The 12,139-nt window shown below is 35.2% G+C and overlaps 1 long non-coding RNA gene across 2 annotated transcripts in view; it reads right to left on the reverse strand.

The window, feature by feature from the left end:
- The window catches only part of LOC147654888 (uncharacterized), a 63,574-nt gene that overhangs the window by 50,632 nt on the left and 803 nt on the right, over nt 1-12,139 (reverse strand). The gene's annotated exons all lie outside the window — the stretch shown is intronic.

Raw genomic sequence — 12,139 nt, forward strand, 5'->3', positions numbered from 1 at the left:
TAATAACTGTAATCTTTATAAAACTCCTTCTTTGCCTATTTATTGTTTCTCTCCTGGGGTGACATATGGGAAAGAATCACAAAGGAGACAGGAACATTACTTGAGGGATGTCTTTTCTCAGTCAAGGAATATTAAAAAAAATTAAGTCCTTGCTTTATAGGTTGCATTGCCATAACCTCCTTGTCTCTGAAACATAAATACAAGAATAAAAGGCAGCATGATCCAAGCATTTATGAAGTACTGATCAGACAGCTCTAAAGTTCCTGATTAGCTCTGTGTTAGATGACAAAGGTGGCCTGGGCTGTCACCTGTTTGAGACAGGTGTTTCTTCCATTCTACAGCTGGTCTGCTGTGTTCAGTTTGGGCTCCTCAGCACAAGGGAAGTATGAAGCTACAGGAAAGATCCAGTGAAGGGCTGTGAATGTGATTAAGAGACTGGAGAATCTCTTCTATAAGGAAAGGTTGAGAGAGATGGGGCTTTTCAGCCTGGAGAGAAAGCTCGAAGGGAATCTTGTCAATGGATACAAACACTTGAAGGGAAGTAGCAAAGAGGGTAGAGCCAGGCACTTTGCGGTGGAGCCCAGTGGCAGATTAAGAGGCAGTGGGCAAAAGCTGAAATGCAGAAGACTCCATCTGACCTTTAGGAAACCAAACTGCTCAGAGGATGGCTGGGCACTAGCACAGGTGCCCAGTGAGATTGCAGAGGTCTCCATCCTTGGAGATTTCAAGTCTCCTGGACATGGTCATGGGCAACCAGATCTTGGTGACCCTGCTTGAGCAGGTGGTTTGGAAAATGTGAATTTCAGGGATCCCGTCCAATCTCAAACATAGTCTGGGGCAGGCACAGGCCAACACTTTGTGTGTACAGCAATTTCTGCCAGAGCCAACCTGCAGCATCATGTAAACTCACATGAAGACATCAAGAGGATTTGTGGAATCCATCAGAAAGGCATTAAAGAGTATTATCCTCTCTATTCTATTAGTTTCTCAAGCAGCTGGTTGCACTAATACAAATAGAATATGTTTTATGCTATTAAGACATCTTTTTCTGCATTAAACACATTGTGCATGCATGTAATTCAGTAAAATAAAAGTCATTTCCTTACACAGGATGAGATTAGACAGCTTATTTTTCCTTTTTAATATCAACAGAACAATGGCTCTTCAAAAAACTAATTTAAATCAGTATAAAAACACTATAATCACTATTCATTTTGCAGAAAAAAAAAGAGGTATTGTAAAGCGACCCATCTACCTTAGCACTTTCTGTTGCATCTCTGTAGTGTATAAGAAAAGGGACATGACTGTTCAATAAAATTGTTTCCTAAGATTTATATCAAGGAAAATAATCTCTCTCTCCTCTTAAGGTGCTTTCAGTCCATCCATGTGTGGTAACAAGTGATTTAAATCAACATCAGCAACCTTAAATTTCACATTTCATATTACAACAAACAAGAAAGCAACAGTTTTCTCCTTGTTGCTGAGGTTTTTCTGGAGCAGCATTAGGGAAATTTCCCTGGTTGCACAACTTAAAACAGCTACCACTGAAGCACCTGGCCACATGCTGGTGACACAAATGCTCTGAGAGGAGCTGCAGGGTGTCTTTGCTGTGGCACCTGCCTCTGGCCGTCTTCTCATAAGTGAAAGCTCCTCCCTAGCTCAGACACCTCTGTTTTATTTGTCTTTAGTGGAGGCAGCCGCATGCTGAGAAGCAAGGTCAGTAATTACTGCAGCATGGGGATGCTCATTTGAGCCATGCTGATTTCAGGGCAGGATCTCTGCTGGTTGCTTTTCTCCCACTCGGTCAATTCTCACCTCTTTTTTTGCTTTTCCTTAGATTCAGCTGCTGATCAATTATCTGCTGCCCATCATTTTCCTGGAAGGAAAACATATCCCAGAAAGCATCCCAGCATTGCTCCCCAAAAGGAAACTATTTAAATTACTTTTTCAATGATACACTGTCATCTGGCCTAGTGTCCTTTTTAGGCTCCAAAGAAATGGCTATTAGGTTTCTCTCTTTATTTCCTATGTTGTAAGGAAAAGCAAACAGGCACATTTTAGTACATAAACAACCTCAGAGCAGTCCAGTAGTAGGAATTTATGGTTCTGCAGGTGTTTTCTAGGTCTGGTAAATCCAGGGTAGTTTGCCCCTTGCTGTGAGAGCCTACCTGCATTTTTATAGGGTTGGCCAATGAAGTCCTCTGGCAGACTATTTTGAAGTAAGAGGTATACTCTAAATTAATCTTCAAGCTGTGTTTGTTGTAACTTTTCTTATCCATGCCCTTTGTTCTGTGTTTTTCTGACTTCTTCAGTCTTGGCTTCATGCCTTTTTGGCTCACCTACCTGAAAGTTTCAAGTGACACAAGTGGAATTTTTTTGTCTGAAGGTGCCCTGTACGTCTGTTCTTCTATTCTATATATTCTCTTAACAGTTTTCCTTCAAGTCTGATAGTAACTAATATTTTCTATGTGGTATAATTGGGTAAATATAATTGTAATAGGTAAATATGATAATTAATTTTATTTTACAAAATGATAAAAATAGTTAATTTGTTGATTGATTACTTATAAGGTAAGAAAAACCAAACCAGGAAGGAATTTATACATAGAGTTTAGGAAATATTTTATTCCATGAGTACCCTGATGATAAGAAGTTTTACTTAAAGATATGAAATTCATAACTTTAAATGTAAATGGTACTTATTTTTTCTGTTTTTTTTCTCCTGAATATAGGCAGCTAAAAATGACCATTTAATTTAAAGCTGCTGTCTACAAACCCTGCCTCATTAAAGGAAAGAAGGAGGCATTTCTAAACTGGCACATCCATCGCTATCTGGAAAGCTCTCAGTGCCAGATCGATCCCACCAAGAGTTGTTTTCGCCAGGTTGTTCATGTAGGAAGCGTAGAGGGGGATGATTCATTTGGCCTATCTTGCCTGACTCATAGACCCTTTATGAATCCTGCCCAAAGTACATACAATTTTGGGTGAAAACTGAAATTATTGGGAAGGGTTTTTTTGGTTTGCTGTAATGTGTAGAACATTTAACGTTTAACCTCTTACTCAGTCTGAGTCCAAGTATTTAAGGTCAAGGTTCTTTTATAAACATAGCAAAGGGAATGGAAAATTTTAAAGGATAAATCTTCCTATATATTTTTATAACCTTTTCACTACAAGTAATTGATCTTTACAATCTCTAAATCCATATATCAGTACATAAGAGCAGTAAGGATGTTTATCAAATGACTAAATGAAAAATTAGACTAATCATATTTGTCAGTATGGTGCAGCTAAGAACACCTGAATTTACAGCATTTGGAGTTTGTTTCCTTTAACCAACAGAGTTTTCTTCTACTAAGACAGCAAACTAAGATATGAAAGAGAACTTTGAAGAAATCATCTGTGACATACCATCAAAAGAGATCATAATTTGCATTTGCTTATGAAATAGTCCCATGTGTATTAATCACTTGGAGTCTTTGGCAAGGGTTCCTCATATCTATGTTTCATGGAAGATCAGTTCCTGGCAGCTCTGTCTAACTAGGTTCACAGAAATAGCTGATTAGAAAATCATAGAATATAGAAATAACAGTGAAGAGAATCTGTATCTCTGCTATTTCCCCCTCACCCCATATTTTTTCTTAGACTTTACTATGAGAACTTCTTTAAATTTAATTTTCAATGGGAAGAGTTAGAAATTGATGCAGAAAATATTTGTTGCTGATTTTCATCTGTTTTTCTATGGATTATTCTTGCTTTCAGTCTTGCATATGGTTAGTGGCTAGTGGCATTGCCACTCCAGTTTCAGTCTGTCAGGCAGTGGAAATGAGCCAGATCATTTATAGCTTCATCTGTGGTACAGAAAGTAAGAGGCAAAGCAATGTTCAAGAAGACAAGTCCATGCTCCGTTTTGAAGTGAGACCTATTTATCATTTCAAGAAATGATCTTTTAATGATCTCTAAACAAGTAGAATGCACGCACAAGAAGGCATCATGTAGATTGAGTCTGACCAGAAACAGCCACACAAGGCCTGATGCTATTGCAAAAGAGCAGATCCTCTCAGAGGTTTACACTCAGGTAAATTTGGCAGATAGGTTTGCAAGAAATCATGTGGGGTGTTGTGTGTTCACAGCTGCCACACGCTATCAGGTGGGCTACACATGGCAAGTGAAGGCCACTCGTTTAGGAACCCAACCCAGCCAAGCAGTGACATCTACACCACTACCATCACCTCATTTCCTATAAGGATTTTGTAATTTACCTGTCTGGTAGACAGGTTGCTCCACCAAGAAAACCAGGTCAGACCACATGTGTAGCAAGCCATTTGTCTGAGTGTCTGGGAATGTAAGATTAGAGGATAAGAACAGATAATGGAAATATTTAGCTCATTTTATCTTCCCAGCAATCAGCAGGAAGATTTATAGAAATTTCCTGACCTACAATTTGAATTCAAGTCATCTTATACAATAGCCACAGCTGAAACTACCTTACACTTGATGTGTTTAAAAATATTGTGTGGAAATAGTCTCTCTTGTAAGAAAAGAAAGGCTTCCTTTTGATTTCAGTCTGGTACCCAATAATAACAATCAGTTTACAAAAAACAATAAATAAGAAATTTTACCTGTAACATTCACAACTGTACAATTTCTTACATCTCCCTTCAGCTAAACTTTTTTCCCAAGCAACAGCTTCAAATGAATCATCCTTAATATTAAAGCATTCCCACACCATAAAAATCTGTTAATCTTATTACTCATAGTTATATCTTTTCCCCTACTTAACTATATATATTGATTCCTGTAGAAAAATGAAAACATGAAATTTGTAAATTTTTATTGATAGAAAGACCAGCCTCCAAGAACCAGCATCCATTGAAGCAATTTTTTGGTTCCAGATATTGATCATACTTGAGGTAACTAGAACATTTGTTCATATAATAGGTATAACTAATATAACTAAGATGTGAAAGAAACACATGATTTCCTGGTGTAGTGGTTAAATATTTCAAAGCAACATTTAAGTTGATTCAACATTTTGGAATACTTAATCTACTTGAGGTTGTCTGGGTGATCTCTACCCTTGAAAAAATCTGTTTAAAGACAGATATTCGAAATTAAATTTTTTTGACACATTAGTATTTGTTGTGTATCAGCACTGACCAATCTTACACAGAGCTTCTCTGAAAGTAACTGTTACTCCTTTCCGTTTTCTCAATCTGCAGTTACTCCTTTCCATTTTCTCATCTTATCTAGATGAGAAACAAGCTAGAAGTTGATCTTTGCTTCAGGAAATACAAGGCAATCACATGTGGAAATTGTCAGAGTGTACATTATAGAGTAACAAAGAAAAAAAAAGTTACAGAATACTTTAAATGTGACAGTACCCATCTAGGTGTTTATTACAACAAAGTGAAGACTCATAAAAAATCAAAATAACTATTCTTTGGGATTAATTTTACATACATCTTCTTGATTTCTGAGAAGAAAAAAACATAAAAGTCAAATTGAAATGGAAAAAGAGGGCTTTGTAAAAAATAAAAGAAAACCATTTAATTCTTCTTGGATGCTTATGACAGCACATTGAAATTTGAGAAATATTTCCCCCTGGCAAACATATATTCTTCTGTTGCTTAAAAGTTCACTCTTTACTACTGCAATGATAAATATGTATATTGGAATAGATTACCTGAAAAGAATAGAATTTCTATCGGGTTTCTTTTTATTTTTTTTTTTTAAATTTAACGTTTTCTCTTTGTAACTAAAAAGTAATTTAATCACATCAATTTTTTATTATTTATAACCTCAAGAATGACAGTTTTTCAGGTGTTAAGAAATCAGATGTGAGAAAGTCACTGTTTTTCAAGTGAGTCAGCTCTGACAAAGGGCTAAAATTTATAATTGATATGTATGAAGCAGAGTAATAAAATAGGACCCAATAGCATTTTGACTGTTTTTCTAATTTCCTGGAGTCAGTCCTCTGGAACAAGAGCTTCATAGCTGATATTCATTTTCTCATTTCCATATTATCAATATGGTACTTTTTTTGCTATCACTGAAGGGAAAAGCCATTTTCTGTTCTGTTCTGTCTCACTTTAACCACTAAGGCTATTTTATTTCATTTGCATAGGAAAATGATAGTCAGGGATATGGAAATTTTTGTGTCTAGATATTCCTGATTGAATACCAAATTCTTAAATATCACTAAAGGATGAGTTACTTTATTCACAGATCAGCTTTATATTCTCACAGTGCTGCTTACTTGGCTTTGTTGGAATAAGAATGTTTTTTAAGGAAAAATTTGGTTTATTGAAAATCAATCATAGAAATGCCTTATATGACCACTGAACCTGACTTCTTATCTTAACCTTGGTCCTGGTATTCAACCCTGCACTTCTGCTGAGGCCAGTAGCTTGTGATTTAATTGATACAATCATTCCTTTTGAGTGAATGATCCAGCAGAGTTTAGCTGAAAAACTGCTATGACTAGTGTACAGAATACACCTGTTTCCTTGGTGACTAAAGAGATCCATTCTTCATTACAAAATCTTCATGACAAAATCTTAATATGCTTAGAAAGTTCTACCAATGTCCCATATGTTTTGTTAGATTTTTCTTGTTTTTATGAAACATCATTTCCTTGTAAAATCTTTCTTTTCAGTATCATATAGTTTTTTGCCTTTATCAGAACAAAGATTTATATATATATGCATATATATTTATATCTATATCAATCTCTTGTATGTATTTTTATATGTATATCTATAATATTTTGTGTAACTCATGAAAACAAAGGACAAAACAAAACAGAAAATAAAGCAGAGATAGAAGAAGACACAGGAATTATCAAGACATATTTGTAAAGACTAAAGGACTGAAAAGAATTTTATCATTGACTATCAAAGTGCTTTACCGATTAAATTAAATTTAAATAGATATTTTTTACTAAAAAATTAATACCTTAACATTTAAAAATATTAAATTTACCCATGTGATCTTGAAAGCTCCTTTTAATGTCTTTATATTCAGCAGTTCTTGCAATGTGAATGAAAAACAGGGTACTTAGTCAGACTCAAGTTAAAAGGGCACAGCTGCTTTGATGGGAAAGTTTCCAAAATAGTTTTTCAGTACTTCATAGGAACAACCATATTTAAGCATGAAACTTTCCGGTTTTCTTGGTCTGACAGAGGCAAAACTTCCTTTTCTTGGCTTTTGTTTTGTTTTGTTTTTGGGGTTTTTTTTTCCCTTTCCCCAAACTAATGCAATTAATTAGGGAGGAAGGGTTGGATCACTGTGATATTCATTTCAGGAATAAAAGTCTCACTGTCTTCAGCCAAGCCCACATTTAACTCCTTGTATTTTGCTTCTAATTTCTCAGTGGAGTAAATCAGTAGCTAACTGATGAAAACCCAGAAAACAACCAGGCAAAATCTTTCACAAAAACAAAACCATACAGTTTCAAATAATTTTCATCTGACCATACAATTGGCCTCACTTGTGCTCAAAATTCAGCCAATGCTTCTAGGTCCTGAGACATTTCATTATTTCCAATTCTAATAAAAGTAGCATGATTTTAAAATTATTCTGAAAACTAGAAATGATCAGCAACACTGTGAGTTTATGGTGTAGGTTCAGTTTCATTGTAAGAAAAATCTACATGTTTGTATAAATTCAGCTCTGTGAAAAACTTCTCCACTCAAACCTAACCTTGCTTAAGTTACTTGTTAACAGTTAAAAAAACTGAATTTGGCTGTAGATTTTGGACAGATTAGTTCCATAGGATAAGTGATAGAAAGCAGCACAATAAGAAAACACATAAAAAAAAATCCTAAACAATGAAAAGGAAATTGTAACTTATCTTTAAGTGTTTCAGTGTTGAATGGCTTGTTTTACTTGAGGGAAGACTCAGATGATACATTCAGTTGAAGAAGGAGAAAGATGTCTTTAGACCAAAGAGGCAAAACAGAGATTTAAATCCCTCTCAGGTCTGAATTCCTGATAGGACATTTAGTGTCTTGGTTTCAAATTTGGTTTTCAAAGAGTAACAAATAAATTTTTTTTTACTTGACAAGCTAGCGCTCAGGCCTAACACCTTTACCTTTTCTTCATTTTAAATCCATCAAGCCTTCAGCTTCCCTCTGCATGTCTGGCTTTCAGAGCTCTTCACTTCAAGGACTCTTGGCTGTTTTCTTGCCACATGGACCCCATGTACATGTCTCCAAAGGCAGTACTGACCCAAGAGTTTATGCAGGGAATTATACACGTCTGCTGCAGAACCCCACCAGAATGATGCAGGACTGTGGACTTCTGCTTAGTCACATGCTAAGTGTCCTCACGCTCGCTACTTCTCCCACAGAGTAATGTCTTTGAGAGTTAGAATATGGCATCCTAATTAATTTTTATTTTCTCCCTAAAAAGGAGATTTAGTCTGTGTCCTTTGGACTGTGTCCTTTAGGTCTTTTCTGTGTTGGCAAAGATAATGTCAGAAATAGAAGCATTCACCTCTATCGAACTGTTGTAAAGCAAATTGCAAAATAGTAGAGAAACAAATAGCCCTGATGTTTCTTTTGCAACTTTAATCATGTTCTTTTAATGATCCCTTTTCATGTAATTATATAACAAACTTATGCCCCAGGTGGTTACTCATAGAGCTGATCTTTTGAATCCCATGATATTAAGGTTGCAAGTTCCTTTATTACCTTTGATCTGAATGGATGTCTGGTACAGTCAGAAGATTCACAACCCCATATGCAGAGGGAATTTTACATCCCGTCTTCCCTAGAGAATCAAACCTAGAATTTAAAACAATTTGAAAGTTTTTCCACATGTGTCAGCCTTACAAGCACTCTGAGAATATAATTTTCCTACGTTTCAGAAGTACTCATTCGTAGAAATAGAGTATCTCTTGTTTAGAGCTTCTGTAATCAATCACATATTTAAGAGAGGTAAAATATGTATGCAACTACAAACTATGGACATCCACTCTCATTTTCTTGTCTTAGATACTCAACATTCTCACACGTTTTAGTCTTAGACCAAATTTTTAAGTGCCTGTCTTTCAGAAAATAAAAATCCCCTTTCCTTCTTTTCCCAGATACCCTCTATTCTCACTCTGACATTCTCACACAACCACTTCATTCTTTCCTCTTATTGTTTAGTCAGTACGGGAAAGCAGTAAGAGGGATTACAATTATGAAATTCTTTCTTGCACTAAAGATTTTCTCTTATTCCACAATTAGGGAAGTCACTATTAGAAATCAATCATTGTGCTGTATCATTTTCTTTTTCTACAGCCTGATAAGCCTCGTTGGGAGGCTGCAATACTGACATTTTATTCCTCAGTTCATCATGGAGAGAAAGCAGCTCATTCTGCTAAAAATAGGAGAAAGTCAGAATGCTTATTTATTTCTTGTTTTTTGAAGCACAAAACATTCGATTTATAGTAGAGGCTTTTGATTATGGTGTCACTGTTTAGCAAAAATTCAAGGTCAGAGAACATCTTGTTTTTAAACCTCTTCTCAGTGAATATCAATTATTTAGAGATGATTTTAATTTTGAGCCATCTCAAGTAATATTCCTTTGCTTTTCTGTCTTTAAGTGCCATTTTAATGTGAAGTGCATTTCACAGTATTTATCAATTACTATTTCATTATCAGGAATCAAAATACTATTGAAAATGGAAAACAAAAACAACAGAAAAAATATAAATTAATACAGGAATTTATTAATTAGGTTAACATGAGAAGTTTTCAAATCGAGAAGGTGTTGAGAAAAGCTACTGAATTTCCTGTTGTTTGTTGCTAATTGGTTTTCTTATTCTGTCATCACTTTTCCTCTTTATTGTCCTCTGAAACTGATTTATTATGTTCATTGCTTCAGCAGTCTTCATTGATTTGCATAGTTTTGTTTCTTTATCTATAGGGTCAGGTAATTAATTTTATTCTTGGCTTTAAAAACATAGAAAATAAAACAAAATATGGAAAGAAATAAAGAATCTTATATAAAATAACATGGATGAAGAATGAACATAACCTTGAAATTCAACAGAATAATATTGTATTTTGGCAGGTATTATGATGTGAGACAGATAAGAACTTGCACAATTCAAATAAAGTTTCTCTGTTTCTTTGCTTAAGTACCAGACTTTCTACTCTTTTCTGGTGTTGAGACTTCATTTTACAGATAATCGAGCTGGACCACTAATGACGCTCTAGGAGATATGCTGTGCTCTTTGTACAAAGTTGTTTAAGCTGTGTTTGGAGCACAACAAAGATTTTGTTATTACAATGTCCATTTATTGTTCTGAACAGAAGTGGTAGAACAGTCTTTGAATTTGCAGGGATTGCTATGCAGCTAAATCCTCTTTCAAAATACAGAGATTTTAATTCAGAAAGCTTAAAATGCCAAATAAAACCCCTCAAAACACTGCAAGTAACTCTTCCTTACCCACAGACGTGTCTGAAATCTTCGTGATGCACTTCAATCCATCCTCCCCCATACAAGTAACAGGCTTTGACTTTTTGCCTACTAATGCTGCATATAGATATACCTCTTCCCTTGAATTGCATGTCCTTGCCTTCTTGGTGGGTGTAGCACATATACAGAACTTTTGCTTCATCTTCATCTTCATCTTCCTCAGCTCAGAAATACATTATTTGTATGAGTGACCAGCAATCAATTAGTCACTTTCTGCTCCTTGTATATCAATATCAGACAACATGACCATGGCCCCTCTGACTCCTGCAGGGAGTTTAACTTTAGTTAAAGTACAGAAAACATGCCAGGCTGCTGACTGGTGAAAAAATGCCTCTAGTTGTGGGAATAAAAAAGAGCTTGGCAGAATGATTATTTGAATTAAGCAGTTAGGGAAATGTTAAAGAAAATTTTACTTTCACACAACTCTTACAACTCTTCCTCCCCCCTCTCCTTGAATTACATGAAGACTGATGGTTTTGACATAGCACAAAACACAGAGGAAGGTAAGGACCTTTAGTTCAAAAACAGTTTACCCAAACCTACGTCTTGGTTAGCCTGTTTTCATGTCTGACATGGCATCAGAGTTCCTGTTTACTTAGTGTTGTTTTTTCAATTATTTTCTTTTTACACTGATCAACCTTATATAAATGTACATTTACCTGACAATTGTTTCTCTGGAAGATGTAACAATCTCTTTTTAGCTTTTCTATTTGAAAGGAAATGTATCTGAGAATCTTTAATATCTAATCTATTTCTCTCAGATTTAAAATGACTCACCCACTGATATTTATCACAATACAAGGACCAGATTAATACAGAACATACACCTGTTTGAGGGTGACTTCTTTCAAAAAAAAGGAACACTTTTATTTTATAACACAAGCTCCCCTTTTCCATTTGAAGATCTTTGCTGTCCTGGACTTTATTGCATGCAACTACACAGGTAGGAGGACTTCTTAAAAGATATTACAGAGAAAAGTGAGTTACTTTCATTATTTGGTCAGCAAGATAAGTGGAAATACAACATCATACCACTTTTCACAGAGTGTAAAGCAATACCTGTTGCAATTCTTGCATGAACTCGCCCCACAATTTTCTGAAATCTTTGCAAGGAAGCATTTACCCTATAAAGACAACTACAGTAAGGACTTAATGTAGGCAAAAGCAATGAATATTACTCCAAAAAGACTGTATTTCTAATGTTTCATCTTTTGAGGGAAAAAAAGACAAAATATTATGGTATGCGAAATTTGTCTTTCCTTTAATGTTAGCACCAGATTAAATAAATAATGGTAGATTCTGAACCTAAATTACATAAATTTTTAGGGAGGAACCAATTACTCAGTGAAACCACTTGTGTGCTTGTAATATTGCTGTCTTCCTGTTTTGCTGGATACTGTAGCTTTATGAGAAGCCAAGAATCTGTCACTTTTGACAAATGTCAGAGCTAGACTGATAAACTAATATATGTCTAAGCATTTTACCAGAAGTTTAGGAATGATAGTGTACATTCAGAGTCTCCATTACTAATCAAGTCTGGATAACAGAGATTCATTACTAGGCACTTCCCAGCCTTCAAGCTGACCAGCTGGTTTCCAGTCAACTTTTTTAACAATCTGAAACTAATGAAGTTTTCAGGAAAAAAATTAAATAAAAGAGATAAAATCTC

Source organism: Cyanistes caeruleus, chromosome 2 (genome assembly GCF_971803275.1).
Source record: "Cyanistes caeruleus chromosome 2, bCyaCae1.hap1.1, whole genome shotgun sequence".
NCBI classification, from domain to species: domain Eukaryota; kingdom Metazoa; phylum Chordata; class Aves; order Passeriformes; family Paridae; genus Cyanistes; species Cyanistes caeruleus.